The sequence below is a fragment of the Heptranchias perlo genome, unplaced genomic scaffold (genome assembly GCF_035084215.1).
Source record: "Heptranchias perlo isolate sHepPer1 unplaced genomic scaffold, sHepPer1.hap1 HAP1_SCAFFOLD_43, whole genome shotgun sequence".
Lineage (NCBI taxonomy): Eukaryota > Metazoa > Chordata > Chondrichthyes > Hexanchiformes > Hexanchidae > Heptranchias > Heptranchias perlo.
In genome coordinates this window covers 6064433-6085831 of record NW_027139442.1, presented here as the reverse complement: position 1 = coordinate 6085831, position 21399 = coordinate 6064433, and positions in this window count along the sequence as shown.

Sequence of the window (21399 nt, the reverse complement as noted above, 5' to 3'; positions counted from 1 at the left end):
GCATTGCCGGCTGGTGTGGTGGGTGCTGACACTTTGTATACTTGGCTTAAAATCCTCCAGTTTTCTGCTGGAATCGGACAATGAAAGGTGATGTATGCGGACCTGACACAACTGTGGGTGAACGGAAGAAACCAGGCTTCGGCACTTAGTCTAATGAGAAAGAGGGAGTTGAGAAGAAAGGCTGGAAAAGGGGGGAGAAACTCCTTGAACAGTGCTGTAATAATCCTCCCTATTCACGGAGCATTTTTCGAACGGTCCCGTTATCAGTCACTTTGCTTACGGTTGGACGGGATTGGAAATGCTCTGGCACACTGTATCAGAGGCCGGCAAGAACATTTCGAGTCCTCCAGCTTCAGAGGAGTGCACGGTGAGGCACGGAGAGCATTGAGTCTCAGTTCACTATAGAGGGCCAGGTGTGAGTTTGTGTTTAAAGATCACTTCACAAAAAACACCTTGACGAGCTGAGGGTACTGACGGACTTGACGGTCAGGAAAAGACCAGTTAGTTCATCAATCATGTCCCTCATGCCCGAAGCATTGTGACTGGACACTTCCTACCTACACCACCCGCCCCACCCACCGGAATCATGTAATCTCCTGGGAGCGGTTCCAAACCAGAAAAAAATACAGGGCCAATTTCTGGAAAATTCCTCACCGACATCTTCAGGCGATCAAAACCAGTCCAGGACATGACATTAACCATGTGTAGGTTAGCTGTAAAACCACTCACCTTCTGTATGATGCGATTTCTGTCCCAGTGAAGAACCGATCGAGATCCATCGAGAAGGCAGCAGAAGACTCAGCACCCACCACACCAGACGGCAATGCATTCCAGAGACTCACTACTCTCTGGAAAATGAAAACACGCCTCACATCCAGCCCATTCTTACCTCTAAAACCCTGCCCGCTGAATTCCAGCCTCGGAATCATAAAGTGAGTTGTTTGAATGAGAGAGCGTCAAACAGGAACGAGAACTGTGATTGCTGGCTCGACATTGCACCGTCACACATTCCGATCAGTCGGCGGCTGCTATGAGCTGAGCTGCTGAGGCGACCGTGAGATGAACTCAAGCTCCAGGACAATTTAATGCTGTGGAGCCTCAGAAGATTCACCTTTCCGTAGGCGGCGGGTGGGAGAGGGGCAAGAGACTCCTTGCTGTAAGATTAGGCATTTTTAGCATATCGAGCGTACATTTAGATTAGAAGTTTTCAAAATATAAACCATAGAAACCTCTCAGGTTTACATTAGGCATCTTAATGCATAAACAGCACCCGCTTATAAACATAAGATCGCTGAGATTCGGAGGATAGTCGCTGAGGACCATGAAGTGGCCGAGTTAAAACTTCCCCAGAATACAGAAGGTCAGACTGAGCGAGGTGATGCTGGAAGCTGTTTACACTGCAGGGTTCAAGCATTTTGCAGAAGATAACAGGCGACATTGTGAATGTGTAGACAATGTGTTGCGAATATGATGAGGATGTGTTGAGAATATGTTGAGAATATGATGAGGATGTGTTGAGAATATGTTGAGAATATGTTGAGAATATGATGAGGATGTGTTGAGAATTTGTTGAGAATATGTTGAGAATATGATGAGGATGTGTTGAGAATGTGTTGAGAATATGTTGAGAATATGATGAGGATGTGTTGAGAATATGTTGAGAATATGTTGAGAATATGATGAGGATGTGTTGAGAATGTGTTGAGAATATGTGTAGAATATGATGAGGATGTGTTGAGAATGTGTTGAGAATATGTTGAGAATATGATGAGGATGTGTTGAGAATATGTTGAGAATATGATAAGGATGTGTTGAGAATATGTTGAGAATTTGTTTAGAATATGATAAGGATGTGTCGAGAAAGCGTTGAGAATACATTGAGAATGTGTTGAGAATGTGTTGAGAATATTTTGGCCTTGGGCATGTCGTGATATAAGGGTCTTGGGTCCGCACATACCATGAGCAGTTCTGATAGAGGGTCAAGGAATGTGAATAAGAAATAATTATAAGGGAGAGTTTGCATGAAATGAGTGGTATAAAAAATTCTAGTTTTACATTTCAATTTATGGAAGGAAAGGACGTCAAGAGAGAGAGAGACAGACAGACAGAGAGACGAATAAGCAGCCACCCGAAGGTTACAGCTTCTATGCAAAGCAAGACTAAAGGTTGTTATTCTGTCCTGAGTAATACTACGGCCTGAAATATTGTGTGTGTTGAAACTTGCTTATATTCAATAAAGGATTAATCACAACCTATTGGTGTCAAGTCTGAATCGATCTTATAAACTGGCGACTGCGGCGTCGGACCTTGACATGAGATAATGCGAATTGAGTGAAACGAAGTGCTTCAGACGGACAAGGTGCTAAACCCAGTCCATTAAGGTCGGAAAACCGTTTCGCCGGGAGCATGAGTTTTTCTCTCCAATACTAACAGTAAACATGGGGACTATCAGGGAAGCTTTTTATAAAGAATCTAAGCGTCGTGATGGGCAGAGAAATCTGTTAAGAATTGTCTAGGAGGTAACAGGTATGGGTGAGAAACAGACTGTGAGCTTGAGACTTTGACTCAGTACAAAATGGGGATAACTAGCGAACAACAGAAATTGCAAATTTCTTTGGGAGAAACAAAGATAAATTAGTTTATCACATAATAAAAAAGGAGAGAGTGGAAGATCCAATCCCTTTTGTAGTTACAAGCTACAAAAGTTTTTTTTGTTTGCAGTGCGCTGTTTCTCTAAAAGCCTGTGCGAATGTTTCGGTGCCACTGGTTGTGGTGAAACTCTCTTTTACAACCTGCAGTGTAAAAATATACAAAGATTTTGTTCAGCTGCAAAGGCTAACTTTTCTTCAACTATATCCAGTACTTTTCACGCTCAATTGGAAAGGCGACTGAAGAAACAACAAAACGAAATGTGAAGTAATTTATTGGGTTTTTGTAAGCACGTGATACTTCGATAATATTATCTGTTTTGAATTGTGTGAAGTTTAAGATATTGCTGCATTAAATTGGAGATATTGAGGTTAACTAATCTATTAAATAGTGAAAACGAGAGTTTCATTGTGGCCACGGTGAAATTCTGATTATTGTAAATTATGTAAGAGTCTTTAGTTCCCGACATGAGATTATCACATTGAAAGCAACTGGCATTTCTGAATTTCTCACAAATGCCAAGGAGTTAATGATTTCAGTTGGATAAGTAGTTGATGTTGAGTGTAATTAGTAGGCACAAGGATAGGCACAACCTACTCTTTTTAAAAAGAGATGTAGGAACTAAAATGATGTCTTCCCTGACAGCAATATGTTTAAAGTTAATAGTGATTTTATTCATGATTTCTGCTTGTTTTAACAGATTTTCAATTCCTGATGAAAAAAAAGTTTGTTTAAAATAATCTGTGCTTTCACGACTCATGTATTGAAATTTGGAAGTCAAAAATAAGCTGACATTTATTTTCCAGAATTTAATTGTATTAGGATCTTTGTGCAAACTATTATTGCTTAACGACACAGAGGCATGGATGGGGTGGGTCGGTTGGGGGAGAAGTAAAATGGAGCTGTTTTTTTTTTCATTCAGCTAAGTTTTTTAAGTTGACGTGAAAGCAGCGTGGGACAAGCTGCGTGAGTCTGATGATATCTGATTCCGCCTTCTTTTCACTGCAAAGAAGTTAACGCCTTCCACAGGCAGATAATTTAGAATTTTTTCTTTTATAAGATTAACTCTGCCTAAATATTGACGGAGCAGCAACTTTTTTATTCCAGAATGTAAGCATATATCAGGCATTATTACATTTTTAGGTTTCCTAATTTGAATGGATATTTCTCAACATTGATTGAAGGAGATCAGGAATTGACAAATGCATGTTATGCAATTAACAACTTCGGTTCTCAAGAAGAACCAAAGTGGATTTTCTGTTTTCTTCTTTTAAAACAGGTGAACATGATTTTCGTAACCGAATGTGTGTTGATGGTGCAGGATTACCGAGAGTGGTTCTTTGACATAAAAGTGGCCTCACAGAGTTGCGGAGCAAACTTTGCTGGAAAAACTGAGGTGCAGGAGAGATCCGTTAGTGTTAAGAATTAAGACCTCATCGGCAGACATCGGCAGATATCGAATGTCACGGCGTTGTGACGATTTGATGCAAGACTTTGCCTTTCAAAGGCTCGGATTTAATCCATTCAGGGTTATTTGTTTTCATCCGGGATAGAGTGTTCGAAGGGGTGGAGATATGAGATTTATCTCCAAAAGTATTTGCATGCACTGCTGGACTATAACCATCCTTCCTGTTTCAGGTCCCCGTTTTCGAACACTGCCCTTATCAGTCAGGAAGCATTCAGTTGGACGGGATTCGAAATGCTCAGGCACATTGTAGCAGAGGCCTGCAAGAATATTTTGAGTCCTTGAATTTCAGAAGAGGGCAACATGAGACGAAGAGAGAACGGGGTCTTATTTCACTAAAGATGGATTTAGGACATGTCCCAAATATGGGTTTGTGTTTAAAGATCATTTCACTGAAAACATCTTGACGAGATGGGGTTGGCTGCCATTGAAACGGCGCGTGCGCTCTTCTATTGAAATATATCCTATGAGGAGCATTAGATTTTTCTCGAGGTAAAGAAAGTCTTGCCTGTCCTTATGTGCAAAGGCGAGTCGAGTCGAAGACGACCTTTCCAAAATTCGAAACATAAGTGAATGAAGATGGCCGGAATGGAACACAAACCTGCGCACATGTGCTTTACCAATGAGCGACAGTCACAGTCAAAAGTGAGCTCCAGTTGAAGTTGACAAGCGTGTTTTCTCCTTTGTCTCTCCCAGACAACCAGCTCTCGCTGGAAATATTGCTGAAGAAATAACCAATTGATGTTATGTAAATATCTTCCACTCGTTGCATTTTGATGGAGAAATAATCAATTTGTATTATATAACTATCTTCCACTCACTCCATTTTGCTGGAGAAATAATCAATTTGTATTATGTCACTATCCTCCACTCACTGCATTTTGCTGGAGAAATAATTAATTTGTATCATGTAACTTTCCTCCACTCACAGAATTTTGCTGGAGAAATAATCCTGCTTTGATTGGGAGATATTGCTGAAGTTTCGGATATGAGTTCTGTTTGCTGTCGTGCGTAGAAACTCTGTTCAAATAGCATGTTTGGTCGAGTGCTAAGTGCTTGCAGAGTAAATAGACTGTTTGTCCAGTCGTGGGTATGTGTCGTACCAAAGGCAGCTCAGAGTGTGTCGCTCTTGCAGCAAACCCGGGCACGGGGCGGCATCCTGCAAGGCAAAGATCTGCTGCACAGGCAGCCATCAGGCACAGTGGACTGTCAGGAGGACACGTGCTGCAACTTTTGAGGAGACGCTGTCCTTCTGTACGAGACCTGCCCAAACCGCAGAAACAGCTACGCACAGGCAGCGAGGTGCGAGGTGATGCAGGGGAACGGAGCAGCAGTTGTGACTATTCCAGAGGAGACCAGACCTCGCCCCACCTCCGCCACTGTGACTCGATGTGAAAGAGCCAAAGACCAGGAGGAGGACAAAGACCAGCAATGGAGCGTCGAAGAACCCAGCCAAACCCCGACACTCAATCCCGAGACTATCTGTAAACACACAGCGCCAATGGAAGGTGAACCAGGGGTGTGTGGGGAGGAAGCATGGACCACGCAGGAAAAGAAAATGAGGAAGTCCCGTAGGAGCAGAGGAACTGACGCCAAAGGTGGGACCGTCGACAAGAGGCGCTTGGAGTCCTCAACGGACAACAGCGGCTGCTCCCCGGCTGACGAACAGGAAAAAGGGGGAAGACCACGCCTTCATCAAAGGGTGCGGCAAAACACAACAGTAAGAAGTGACACAGACAGCGCGCTCCAGCTCCAGGTACTCGGGAGCTGTAACACCCAGCACTGGAGTACCGGGAGAAGCGAAACAGACAGACGCTCCAGCTCCAGAGGCTCGTGAGCAATAATGCCCAGCTCTGGGCCACCGGAAGAAGTGACACAGACAGCACGCTCCAGCTCCAGGGACTCTGGAGCAGTAACTCCCAGCTCTGGGCCACCGGGAGAAGTGACACAGACAGCACGCTCCAGCTCCAGGGACTCGGGAGCAGTAACACCCCGCTCTGGGGCAACGCGGAGAATGAACAACCAGCGAGAGACAAGGAGCCGGATCCGGTCGTGGATCTCACGGGCACATCGCCCCACGAGTCCCCGCTGATGACCCACGAGCGCAGACAATCGCCCAAGGGAGGACAGACCTCGTACCTCAGACTAAGGACGGTCCAGCAGTTTGTGCAAACCAGGCGAATGCAGAATCTGGAAACGGAGGGTAACGTAGAACACAGACTGATTCAATTGTAGGACCTTCATTTTGACCCTTTTGTATTTGTAAAACGGCTTTACAAATCGCATCAATCAACGTGCATAGTTTTAAATCGACGAAACAATGTGCTGCCACCCTGAACTAACTGTCCAGGTTCAAAAGGGACCAGGTGTTCTTGATGGAGTGCTGGATGCCGAACCTCAGCAACTCCCTGCAGTGGTCACGCATGTGCACCCAGGGGCAGTCGATCTGGTCAGGAGGCAACGATAGTCGTTCTTCGGGCCTCGGAATTCTGCTGCGAGGAGGCTGAATCGCCATCACCGAGGTTAAGGAGGTGCTGGGGGGCCAACTGCTCGTAGGAGAGGTTCAGTATGAGAACGCCCCGCTCCTAATGGTCAATGTTTACGCCCCGGCCCTCAAGAGCGATAGGCTGGAGGTCGATCAGTATCTCCATTGCAGCTGGGCGATCCAGCAGGGGCGGTGCAATACTGGATTCCACGTGCCAAACTCCTGTTGGAGCTGGTGAAAGACACAAAGCTTCGCGACGTTTTCAACATCCCTGCAGATGGACCACCATGGAGATACACGTGGTCCAGGCCAGACGTGTCCGTCCGTTCCAGGATAGACATCCTATTTGTGTCCCCAACGCTCAAGGTCAGATCCAACGCCGTCCAGCCGGTGTTCTTCTCTGATCATTGCCTCCAACTGGCCGATTGTCAATCGCAGGTGGACCAGAGGATATGCAGGGGGATCTGGAAGCTGGACGTGAGACTTTTGACTCCGGAGAACATCGAGGAACAGGGGGATCGCACAGGTTGGAGGACCGCAAAACACCTCTTCGACACCACAGTACACTGGTTGGAAACGATCAAGACCAACATCAAGAGCTTCTTCATCCTCAAAGGTGTTCAGAAGGAGGGATAGAATCAAAGGGAATTGTCACAGCTCCAGAGAAGCATCAGAATCTGCCACAGCTGCAGTTGATGGGGGTCGATATTTGAATAATAAGAAATAAGGAACAGAAGCAGGAGTAGGCCATACCTCCCCTCGAGCCTGCTCCATCATTCTATAAGATCATGGCAGATCTTCGACCTCAACTCCACTCTCCTGCCCGATCCCCATATCTCTTGATTCCCCGAGAGTCCAAAAATCTATCGATCTAAGCCTTGAACATAATCAACGACTGAGCGTCCACAGCCCTCTGAGGTAGAGAATTCCAAAGATTCACAACTCTCTGAGTGAAGAAATTCCTCCTCATCTAAGTCATAAATGAGCGTCCCCTTACCCTGCGACTACGTCCCCTCGTTCTAGACTCTCCAACCAGGGGAAACAACCTCTCATCATCTACACTGTTACGCCCCCTCAGAATCTTATATGTTTCAATGAGATCACCTTTCATTCTTCGAAACTCCAGAAAGTTATGCACATTTTATTCTACGTTTCCTCATAGGATCACCTTCTCATCCAAGGAATAAATCTCGTGAACCTTTGTTGTGCTGCTTCTAAGGCAAGTGTATCCTTCCTTAGTTAAGGAGACCAAAACTGTACGCAGTACTCCAGGTGAGGTCTGACCAAAGCCGTGCACAATTGTAGTAAGACTTTCTTACTCTTGTACCTAGCCTTCTTGTCATAAAGGCCAACATGCCATTTGCTTTCCTAATTGCATGTTGTACTTGCATGCTAACTTTTTATGTTTCTTGTACGAGGACATCCAAGTGTCTCTGAACACCAACATTTCATAGTTTCTCACAATTTAAAAAATATTCTGTTTTTCTATTCTTCCTACAAAAGAGAACAGCCTCACATTTCCCCATATTGTACTTCATCTGACACCTTCTTGCCCACCCACTTACACTGTCTCTATCCCTTTGCAGACACTTTGTGTCCTCCTCACAGCTTACTTTCCAACCTAGCTTTGCATCGTCAGCCAACTTGGATAAATTACACTCGGACCCTTCATCTAAGTCATTAGTATAGATTGCAAATAACTGAGGCCCAAGCGGCACCCCACTAGTTACAGCCTTCCAACCTAGAAATTACCCGTTTATCCATGCTCTTTGTCTTTTGTCCGTTAACCAATCCTCCAACCATGCTACTGTGTTACCCCCAACCCCATGACCCTTTTTATGAGGCACTTCAACGAATGTCTTTTGAAAATCCAAATATACCACATCCACTGGTTCCCATTTATCCACCCCACTAGTTACGAACTCAAAAACTCTCATAATTTTTTCAAACACGATTTCCCTTTCATAAAAGCATGTGGACTCTGCCTAACCATGTTATGATTATGATGCCCTGCGTGCCTGTTACCACTTCCTTAATAATGGATGCCAGCATTTTCCCGACGACTGATATTAGGCGAAACGGCCTGTCGTTCCCTCTTTTCTCTCTCCATCCTTTCTTGGGTTACATTTGCAAACTTCCAATCCGCTGAGACCGTTCTGGAATCTAGGGAATTTTGTAGGATCATAACCAATGCATCCACTATTTCTGCAGCTATCTCTTTTCGAACGCAAGGTTGTAGGCCATCAGATCCATGGGATTTACTTGCTTTCAGTCCCATTAGTTTCTCATGTACTTTTTCTCTATTTATATTAATTAATTTAAGTTCCACACTCTCAGTAGCCCCTTGGTTCCTCACTATTTCTGGTATGCTTTATATATCTTCTACTGTGAAGACAGATAAAAAATATTTGTTTAACGTCTCTGCCATTTCCTGATTCCTCATTATTATTTCTCCTGTCTCAGCCTCCAAGGGACCAACATTTACTTTTGCTACTCTCTTCCTTTTCAAAAGAAGCTCTTACAGTCCATTTTTATATTTCTTGCTAGTTTACTTTCACAGTCTACTTTCTCCTGTTTTATCAATCCTTTGTTGGTTTCTAAAACTCTCCAAATCCTCATGTTTACTATGCTTCTTGGCAACCTTATAAGCCTCGTCTTTAAATCTAGTACTCTCCTTAACTTCTTTGGTTAGTTGCGGATGGATCACTTTTCCCGTGGAGTTTTTATTTCTCAGTGGAATGTATATTTGTTGTGAACATCGAAATATTTCTTTAAACGTTTGCCTTTACTAATCAACCCTCATACCTTTTAATCTAATTTCCCAATGTACTTTGGCCAGCTCGCCCTGATACCTATGTAATTGGCTTTGTTTAAGTTTAAAACTCTAGTTTCTGACTTAAGTCCGTAACCCTCAAAATCAAAGTGAAAATCTATAATATTATGATCACACTTCCCCAGAGGATCTTTTACTGTGAGATTACTAATTAACCCTGTCTCTTAATACAAAATCTAAAATAGCCTGTTCCCTGGTTGGTTCAATGATGTTTTGCTCTAGGAAACCGTCTCGAATGCATTCCATGAACTCATCCTCCAAACTACCTTTGTCAATTTAATTTGCCCAGTCTATATGAAGATTGAAGTCCCCCATGATTACTGCATTACCTTTGTTACAAGCTCCTATTATTTCATCATTAATACTCTGTTAAACGGTATAGTTACTAATAGGAAACCTATAATTTACACCCATCAGTGCTTTCTGCACCTTGTTATTTCTTATTTCCACCCATACTGATTCTACTCCCTGATCTTCCGTGCCAAGATCCTTTCTCACCACTGCCCCAATGCCATCCATTATTATTAGGGCTACTTTTTCATTCTGCCTGTCTTTCCAAACGTCATGTACCATGGGATATTCAGTTACCAACCTTGGTCACTTTGCAACCATGTCTCTATAATGGCTATTAGATCAAACCTATTAATTTCTATTTGTATGACTAATTTGTCTATCTTGTTACGAATGCTCCATGCATTCAGATAAATAATCTTTAATTTTGACTTTTTACAATTTTTCCGGCTTTGTCTTTATTTGCTGATGCACTATTACCGTTAAACTCTCTGTCGCTTCCTGCCACACTCTGCTTATTTTTACCCAAATCAAGACACTGCTTTGTTGTCTTGACTTTTCACATTAGATTTCTGAATTTCCGTCCACCTGACCCCTCTCCCTTTTTAATTTAAAGCCCTATCGACAGCCCGAGTTGTTCCATTCGCCAGGTTGCTGCTCCCAGCCCAGCTTAAGTGGAACCCGTCCCAATGGAACAGCTCCCTCTTTCCCGAGCACTGGTGCCAGTGCCCGATGATTCGAAACCTTTGTCTCACATATCACTCTTTGAACCATGCAGTTAACTCTTTGATATGTTTGTCCTGGTCCTGTGTAATGAGCCAGGATTAATTAATAATGTCCTAGTTAAGTATCCCCTTGGAATGAGTGACCATAACATGGTTACATTCCATATCCAATTAGAGGGTGAGAAGGTTGGTTCTTAAACCAGCGTACTGGAGACTATGATGGTATGAGAGCGGAATTGATTAAAGTGGACTGGGAAAATAGATTAAAGTTTAAGACGGTACATGAGCAGTGGTGTTCATTTGAGGATGATGTGGAGATGCCGGTGATGGACTGGAGTGGACAAATGTAAGGAATCTTACAACACCAGGTTATAGTCCAACAAATTTATTTTAAAATCACAAGCTTTCGGAGATTATCCTCTTCGTCAGATGAATGAGTGAAAAGGTTCGCAAATCGCATATCTTATACCAGGCTGGGACAGCATCACACCAATCAAAAGGTGCCGTTGTTATTCAAACATGCCAGTCACGGAGAACAGCACGTCCCAGTACACTGGATATACATTGTGTCAATTACACTGACAGACAGAAAGAAACCCAAATGGCAGAGAGAGAGAGAGAGAGGGAATATAAAAACATAACTTTTTTCCCCTTTTTGCTGGTGGGGTTACGTGTAGCGTGACATGAACCCAAGATCCCGGTTGAGGCCGTCCTCATGGGTGCGGAACTTGGCTATCAACTTCTGCTCGACGATTTTGCGTTGTCGTGTGTCTCGAAGGCCGCCTTCGAGAACGCTTACCCGAAGATCGGTGGCTGAATGTCCTTGACTACTAAAGTGTTCCCAGACTGCGAGAGAACCATCCTGTCTGGCGATTGTTGCGCGGTGTCCGTTCATCCGTTGTCGCAGTGTCAGCATGGTCTCGCCAATGTACCATGCTCCGGGGCATCCTTTCCTGCAACGTATGAGGTAGACAACGTTGGCCGAGTCACAGGAGTAGGAACCATGCACCTGGTGGGTGGTGTCCTCTCGTGTGATGGTGGTATCTGTGTCGATGATCTGACATGTCTTGCAGAGGTTACCGTGGCAGGGTTGTGTGGTGTCGTGGACGCTGTTCTCCTGAAAGCTGGGTAATTTGCTGCGAACGATGGTCTGTTTGAGGTTGGGTGGCTGTTTAAAGGCGAGTAGTGGAGGTGTGGGGATGGCCTTAGCGAGGTGTTCGTCGTCATCGATAACATGTTGAAGGCTGCGGAGAACATGGTGTAGTTTCTCCGATCCGGGGAAGTACTGGACGACGAAGGGTACTCTGTTGGTTGTGTCCCGTGTTTGTCTTCAGAGGAGGTCTATGCGATTCTTCGCTGTGGCCCGTCGGAACTGTCGATCGACAAGTCGAGCGTCATATCCCGTTCTTACGAGGGCGTCTTTCAGCGTCTGGAGGTGTCCATCGCGTTCCTCCTCGTCTGAGCAGACCCTGTGTATTCGTAGGGCCTGTCCATAGGGGATGGCCTCTTTGATGTGGTTGGGGTGGAAGCTGGAAAAGTGGAGCATCGTAAGGTTGTCCGTGGGCTTCCGGTAGAGTGAGGTGCTGAGGTGCCCGTCTTTGATGGAGATTTGTGTGTCCAAGAAAGAAACCGATTGTGAGGAGTAGTCCATGGTGAGTTTGATGGTGAGATGGAACTTGTTGATGTTATCGTGTAGTCTCTTCAGTGATTCTTCGCCATGGGTCCATCGGAAGAAAATGTCGTCGATGTATCTGGTGCATAGCGTTGGTTGGAGGTCCTGTGCAGTGAAGAAGTCGTTCTCGAACCTGTGCAGGAAAATGGTGGCGTATTGGGGTGCGAATTTGGTCCCCATGGCTGTTCCGTGTGTTTTGGGTAAAGAACTGGTTATCGAAGGTGAAGACATTGTGATCCAGGATGAAGCGGATGAGTTGTAGGATGGCGTCTGGAGATTTTACTGGGACGTGCTGTTCTCCGTGACTGGCCTGTTTGAATAAGAACGACACCTTTTGATTGGTGTGATCCTGTCCCAGCCTAGTATAAGATATGCGAATTGAGAACCTTTTCACTCATTCACCTGACGAAGGGGATAATCTCCGAAAGCTTGTGATTTTAAAATAAATTTGTTGGACTATAACCTGGTGTTGTAAGATTCCTTACATTCATTAAAGGAGTTATTTTACAACTTTCAAAAAATATATATTCCACTGAGGAAAAAAGGGTGTAAAAGAAATAGTACACCAGCTCCAAGTAAAACTCCACAATGTACTGAAAAAAACACAACGGCTCTTTTAAGAGCCACCCACAAACTCTCTGAAAGAGCTGCATTTCCTATATACTTGCCAAGGATCATTTTATTACAGCGATATGATTCCAATCCAAAACTACCCCGTTGAAATCCCTGACCGATAAACTGATCACGAATATCTGATCCGCTCCTTCCCCTTCGCTTCGCTCTTTCAGCGTTACTATTCTGTCCTCTCTCAGCCCCTGAATGACCCCCTTAGTATTTCCTTTAACTCTAAGAATCCAGTCTCCGAAATGTTTAATGACTGAAGTGAAAATTCCCACATTAACAGTAACACAGCTGAATAGGGGCAGAATGAGAGCTCCGTCCAGGTCCCTCTTTTCACAGAAATGCTCCTGGCTCTCAGAAGTGACCAATCTATAAAGCGTCATTTTTATGAAGACGAAATTGAAATGTGTCACTTCACGGAATGCTGTGAATGGGCCTTTTCTCCAGTCCGGTACAGTTTGAAAGCGATGATAGAATTGCCAACCCTACAATTTAAAGCAGATTTTAAAACAGAGCCAGCGATTGGGAACAGGTGGGGCTGAATAAGACAAGATAAAAAGAACGGGTTTAAAATCTTGTGCTCAGGGTGACATTGATCTAAATCCGGTCCTTTATTACACTGAAATTGGCGGGCTTTTTGAAATTCATAAAATACCTGGCCTGACCGTTGAGGGTACATTATCCGACTAAAAACAAGGACATATAAGGTAGCCAAACTTAGTGGGAGGATTGAGGGCGGTAAATCCCTCCCTCTTCTGATTCCCATAATCTGATTGGTTAATGCAATAGGCAAAACATAGAAAAACAGATAGAAAGAGTTTCTATAGCTATATAAAAAAAAAGGGTGGCTAAGCCAAACGTAGGTCCCTTAGAGGATGAGACCGGGAAATTAATGGTGGGAAACATGGAAATGGCAAAAATGCTGAACAAATATTTTGTTTCAGTCTTTACATTAGAGGACACTCAGAATATCCCAACACTGGACAAACAGGGGGCTCTAGGGGGGGGAGGAGCTAAATACGATTAGAATCACTAAGGAATTGTTCCTCAGTAAATTAATGGCAGTGAAGAAGTCGTTCTCGAACCTGTGCAGGAAAATGGTGGCGTATTGGGGTGCGAATTTGGTCCCCATGGCTGTTCCGTGTGTTTTGGGTAAAGAACTGGTTATCGAAGGTGAAGACATTGTGATCCAGGATGAATCGGATGAGTTGTAGGATGGCGTCTGGAGATTTTACTGGGAAATACAAAAAAATGTTCCAGTCTCACCGTCTCTGTTGTTATTGGCCAGTGAAATGAGTAAATATTGCCAGACTAAAGACGTGGGGAGTAATACAAAGAGCATCTATCGGGACTGTAGAGCAGCAAAGGGGTTTTGATGTCCAGGTACATCAATCAATAAAAGTCTGTTATTACTGGATGGTGAAGAGTGGAAAGCGAGTGCGCATGTACCAAAAATAACATTCAAGATCCCAATTTCTAGGCTGTCATAGCCCAAAGAATAGAAAGATATGCTGATCGGGTTAGATGAAGAAGGGTGACAGGAGGCTCATGTAGAGCATAAACCCCGGCATGGCGCTTCTGTACATTCTATGTAATTCTGTTGCTGGCACCAAGTGAGAAATAGATGAATTTTCTTAATTGTGAGAAACTAGGGAGTCTAGAGGAGCCAAGGGGTTTAGTTGTCTAGGTACAGCAATCACTAAAAACTAGTGCACATGTACCAAAATAATTTTAAATTTCGAGGCTGTCGTACCCCAAGGTATCGCTATCAGGTACTTAGCCAACTCTCGGGAATTTGCGGATATAATCAAGCCCCACTGCCTCCCGTGCTGGTCAATTCCATCCATCCAGCACCCTCTGCATTAAAAAAGTTACATTCAAGCATTCTGCTCATCCTATGCCTCAGGTAGAGAAGACTAAAAGTGACAGGAGGACCCAGACCATCAGCCTTATGTGAGTTTAGGCATTTCCGTTTTAAATTCAGATTATTGTATTTGCAGGTTTTTCCATTTTTTGCACATTTCAATTTTTATTTCATTCTTGCACATTTTGAATTCTAAACAAATTCTCCAAACCCTGTGCTCAGTGAGTGCTGAATCCTGGCCCTTTGATTGACAGCTCTCACCTCCCCCGCTCCTCCTCCCTTCACGTGGCACGCGACAGCGTTTCTCCCCTTTGCGCGCTGACGTCACGACGCGTACGTGACGCTCCGGCCCTCGGGACGCCGCGCATGTACCGCGCTTTTCCTGTGCCGCGTTCCCTTTGCAACAGGCCGGCGCCGGGAGGATGATGATGGAGACCTCGGGCCGGCGGGCTGGCGGGCGGGCGCTGCTTCGGGCGCAGGCGAGGCCGAGAGAGGGAGGGCCCGCACCCGGGAGTGGTCTGAGAGGGGGGAACGGGGTGTCGGGGTGGGGGGGGGTGTGGCGGGAGACGGGTGGAGTTACTTGGGGCCTCCTGCAGGCCCGTGAATCTCAACTCTAGCAGCGCCCGATGTCCAGCTGGGCTCGGGGGGAGTCACTCTGCCGCCTCCCAGTCAAATGAGCCGTGGGTCGGAGCCCAAAAGCGAGCGAGAATCAAACAGCACAGCAAGAGGCCTCTAGGCCCATCGCGCCTGTGATGGCTCTGTGAAAGAGTGATCCCACTCCCACTCCCCTGCTCTTTCCCCAGAGTCCTGCAAATATCCCCCTTCAAGGATTGAACCGATTCCCTTTTGAAAGTTATTATTGAATCTGCTCCCACCGCCCTTTCAGGCAGTGAATTCCAGATCAGAACAACTCGCTGCCAAAAAACATCCTCCTCATCTCCCTTTGCCGCTTTTCCCAATTCCCTTCAATCTGTGTCCTCTGGTTACCGACCCTCCCGCCAGTGGCAACAGTTTCTCCCGATCAACTCCATCAAAACCGCTCGTCATTTTGAACCCCTCTGTTAAATCTCCCCTTAAACGTCTCTGCTGTGAGGAGAACAATCCCAGCTTCTCCATTCTCTCCAAGGAACTGAAGTCCCTCATTCCCGGTACCATTCTGCTAAATCTCGCCTGAACTTCCACCTTCCAACCAGCACCAGGTCCTGCTCCGCCTCACTGACCCTCACTGACTCCCAATTACGGATCTCCTAATATTTAAAATGTTCATCCTTGGGTTTAAATCCCTCCATGGCCCACCCCTCCCCATATCCGCCCTCCCCTCCACACCTACAGGAAACCCTACGCGACCTCCTCATTCATCGATCATTGGCCTCTTTTGGTGGGACTACCCTCGCCTGCTTCCACTCACCTATCTGATCACAGCCAGGAGAAGCTCTCTTTCCAACCCATCACCGTTATATCTTATGTCTCGAAAGGTTCAACCCTTTGCTCCCTCCTCTTCTTTATCTGCATGCTGCCCTTTGCTGACATTGTCCGCAGACATGGACCAGCTTTCAAATGGTCACTGACAAAACCACCGCCTCTCTTCATTCTTCCAATGCATGTGATTTGTCAGAACGATATTCTGTTTTAGAAGAGTCACAATTTCAATCCAGATTAAAATTGGGAAGTCATGAACGTTGGCAACGCAGTCTCCACAACCTGGCCGCAGAGTCCATCACGACCCTTCTCTTTTTGACTGAAGAGTCTCTCACCAATTACCCAACTCCTTACTGATCAGCTTTGACTTCCAGTCTCCTAAGCCTGTAGTTTATTTTTATTCATTCTTACATTTCAATCCACCAAACCTATTTCTGTGAACTCCTTCCGTCCTGCAGCCCCTGTCAAGCACTGCGCTCCTCCACATCTGGCCGCTAGTGCAACTGCAGTCCATTTGCTCTACTTTTGACAGCAGTGCCGTCTGCCATATCCACGCTCCAGAATTCCCTCCTTAAGGGCCTCCCACTTCCCTCTCCACCTTTCAGGTGTCGGACGTGGTTAGAATTTTGTGAGTTCAAATTCCACTCCAGAGGGTTGAACACGTGATCCAGGCTGATACTGCAGTGCAGTCCTTAGGGACCGGTGCACTGTCGGAGTTGCCGACTTACACAGGACACGTTAAACCGAGGGCACAACTACCCTATCAAGTACATGTAAAATATCTCACAGCACAATTCGAAAAAGAGCATTGCAAATCGCTCCAGTGTTCAAGGCAATATTTATCCCTCAATCAACATTACAAAAAACGATTTTCTGGTCATTTATCTCATTGCAGTTTGTATGAGCTTGCTGTGTACAAATTGGCTGGTACGTTTCCTACATTACCACAGTGACTACAGTTTAAATTGCACTTCTTTGCTGTAAAGCATTTTGGGGCGTCCTGACGTCTTGAAAGGCGCTATATAAAGGCAAGTTCTTTCCTTCTTTCAGACCTTCTATGAAAGCCATCTCTTGCTTCATGATTTTGTCATCCGTCGTAACATCTCTTTCTTTGTCGGGGGGTCCATTTTTGTCTGATTATGCCGAAGTAAAGCGGATTGTGATAATTATCTATGTTAAATGCGCGATATAAATACAAGTAGTTATTGTTATATTTTATCACCCTCCACACTCTTCATCCCACCATTGCTGGCCATTCCTTCAAACATCTAAATTCTACTCTCGAAAACCAACCTCAGCCTCTCAGTCTCTCCATTTGCTTCTCCTCCTTTTAGACCCTTCTTAAACCCACGCGTTGTCCAAGGTTTTCGCCAGTCCCCCTGATATCTTCTTATTACTTTAGTGCCCGATTTTACCCACTCCTCTGTGAAGCCCCTTCGGAATGTTTATTATATTAAAGGCGGTCTGTGAATGCGAGTTGTTGTTGACTTTCTTTGGAATGTGTTCATTCGTTGTCCACTGTATGAGCAAAGTAATTTCTGGGCTAATATTATTGTACCACAAATAGATTTATACAATAGACGGAGCTGTTGAGTTAAATTAACATTAGCAACTACTCGTGGACACTCATTTTTCGAACAACATAACTCCGATTATCCACGGACATCGCATTGAAATTGAGCGCATTCTGGAGCTTGGAAATGGCTGAAGGCACGGCTTCCAAAAATGGGGCAAATGGACAGTGGAGGCCGACTTTAGTGAGCCCTCTGTCTAAGATGAGACCAGCTACAGAGACCAGGGTGAAGTTTTATTCGTTATTTGTCTTCTTTCTCTTTGGTTCCAAACCGTTTTACTGCTCTTTGGGGCTGCTGACAAGGATGTAGCTTCATTATATTTTCTCTTTGGTTAAACCTGGTATGTCACGAATATACTGAGCACTTTGAACGCTCCAGAATAAAAACATTAAACCCATAGACAGCACAATGTAGATTCTCTAAAATGAGGCCAGACGAGGGAAACTGTATGAGGACGGATTTGATACCCGATTATTTCTACGGAAATACAGCAGAGGAGACTAAAATTTTAAATCATGACGTTTGATAGAGTAATGGGGGAGGTTTGTTACTGCTGCTGGGGAGGATTTAAACCATCTGGGCAGGAGGGTGGAAACCTGAGATGAGATTCAGAAGGGAGAGTAACAAAGCTGGAAGTGGAAGGCAGAAAATAGCAAGTGAAATTGGAAGGCAGCGGAAACAAAGACCAGCAGCAAATAAGGTGAATATAGGGAAAAAAATGTTAAAAAGGCAAAATTAAAGGCATTTTATCTGAATGCACGCAGCATTCACAACAAGGTAGATGAATTGACGGCACAAATAGAAATAAAAGGGGAGGATCTAATTGACATTAAGGAGACGTGGCTGCAGGGTGACTAAGGCTGGGAACTGGATATTCAAGGATATTCGACATTTAGGAAGGACAGGCAAAAAGGAAAAGGAGGTGGGATAGCGCTGTTAATAAAGGATGAGATCAGTACAATAGTGCTGATGGCACAGAAGGTCAAGATGTAGAATCAGTTTTGGTGGAGCGAAGAAACAGCAAGAGTCAGATCACATTGGTGGGAGTTGTTTTTGGCCACCGAAAAGTAGTAGTAATGTAGGGCAGGGTATAAAGCAGGAAATTAGAAACACGTGTAACAAGGGTAATACAGTAATATTGGGGGACTTTAATCTACATATAGATTAGCCAAACCAAATTAGCACTAATACTGCGGAGGACAAATTCCTGGAATGTATACGAGATGGTTTGCTACATCAGTATGTTGAGGAACCAACGAGGGAACAGGATATTTTGTATCTAGTATTGTTCAATGAGAAAGTGTTAATCAATAATCTTGTTGTAAAGGAGCCCTTAGGGAAGAGTCACCATAATATGATAGAATTATTCATTAAGATTTGAAAGTGATGAAGTTCAATCCAAAACTAGGGTCTAAAATCTAAACAAAGCAAATTACGAAGCTATGAGGCGCAAGTTGGCTGTTGTTGATTGGGGAACTGCATTAAAATGTATGACGGTAGACAGCAAATGGCTCGCATTTAAAGAATTAATGCATAATTAGCAAACTTCCCCCCATCATAATGTCATAAATGGGGTTGTTCGCTGATGATTGCACAGTCTTCAGTTCCATTCACAACACCTCATGTAATGAAGCACTCCGTACCCGCATGCAACAAGATCAGCACAACATCCAGGCTTGGGCTGATAAGTGGAAAGAAAATTCGCGCCAGACAAGTGCCAAGCAATGACCATCTCCAACAAGAGATAGTCTAACCACCTCTGCTTGACACTCAAAGGCATTGCCATCGCCGAAACTCCCAGCATCAACATCGTTGGGGTCACCGTTGACCAAAATCTTAACTGGACCAGCCATATAAATACTGTGGCTACAAGAGCAGTCAGTGACTGAGTATTCTGCGGCGAGTGACTCACCTCCTGACTCCCCAAAGCCTTTCCACCATCTACAAGGCACAAGTCAGGAGTGTGACGGAATACTCTCCACTTGCATGGATGCGTGCAGCTCCAACAACACTCAAGAAGTTCGACACCATTGAGGACGAAGCAGCCCGCTTGATTGGCACTCCATCCACCACCCTAAACATTCACTCCCTTCGCCACCGACGCACAGTGGCTGCCGTGTGTACCATCAACAGGATGCACTGCAACAACTCGACAAAGCTTCTTCAACAGCACCTCCCAAACTCGCGACCTCTACCATCTAGAAGGACAAGGGGAGCAGGCAGATGGGAACAGCACCACCTGCACGCTCGACACCAAGTCGCACACGATCAAGACTTGGAAATATATCGCCGTTCCTTCATCGTCACTGGGTGAAATTTTGAAATTCCCTACCTAATAAAACTGTGGGAGAACCTTCACCACACGGAATGCAGCGGTTAAAGACGGCGGCTCACCACCACCTTCTGAAGGGCAATTAGGGATGGACAAGAAATGCCGGCCTTGCCAGCGACGCCCACATCTCACGAACGAATAAAAAAAAACAAATATATGTTCCTTTAAGGCGCAGCAATCCAACAAGAAAAGTGGTCAAACTGTTGCTAACAAGCGAAATTAAAGATAGTGTTAAATCAAAGAAAGATGCACATCAAGTTGCCAGAATATGCAGTAAGCCTGAGGATTGGGAACATTTTGAAATTCAGCAAAGGAGGACCTAGAAATTGATAAAGAAAGGGAATGTAGAATATGAGAGTAAACTAGCGAGAAACATAAAAACGGACGGTAACAGCTCCTGTAGGAATGTAAAAAGGAAAAGACAAGCGAAGGCAAATCTGGGTCCCTTACAGACAGAGACAGGAGAATTTATAATGAGGAATAAGGAAATGGCAGAGAAATTAAACAAATACTTTGTGCCTGTCTTCACGGAAGATGATACAAACACCACCCCCCCCCCCCCGTCCCCCCAGAAATACTAAAGAATCAACGGTCTGGTGAGTATGAGGAACTAGAATTAGCAACAAAAAGTACTTAGAGAAATTAATGGGACAGAAAGTTGATAAATCCCAAGGACCTGATGAGCTGCATCCGAGGACGCGGAACAGAGCTACAGGCGGGAGCGGACCTTGGAGAGAGTGCAGGACTGGGAGAATACGAAAGGCCCAGGCTCGAAGGCCGACCCGCACAGCAGATCGGTGATTGGCTGGTGAGCTTTAGTTTTTTTTTTCTCTGAGTGAGGGAATTGCGGAAAATAGAAGTAAAAGCTAGAAGCATAAAACTACTGGTAGCTGTTTAAAATTAAAGCTTAAACTACTTAACTAGAGTAATATAACCAAAAATAATTGTATTTAAGGGAATTGTTTTTGCTTGGTTTAAGTTAATCTAATAAATTAAGGCATGGCAAGGCAGCTCAGACCCGTGGAATGCACAACCTGTGCCATGTGGGAACTCCAGGATGCTTGCGTGTCCTGGACAACCACATGTGCAGGAAGTGTCGTCAGCTGGTGGAGCTCGAGCTGCGGGTTTCAGACCTTGAGCAGCAGCTATCGTCACTGCAGTGCATCCGCGAGGCTGAGAGTTTCGTGGATAGCACGATTCAGGTGGTGGTCACCGTGCAGTTTGAAAGTGCAGGCAAAGAGGGACTGGGTGACCGACAGACAGACAAGGAGGACCAGGCAGTTAGTTCGGGAGTTCCCTGAATGCATTTCACTCTCCAACCAGTATTCAGTTCCGGATAGTGGTGGTGGAGAGGGTTCCTCTGGGGAGTGTTGCTAGAGTAAAGTCCATAGAACCATGGGTGGCTCAGCTCTACAGTGGTGGGGAGGTGGGGGGAGGAGAAAGGTCGAGAGAGCAATAGTGATTGGGGA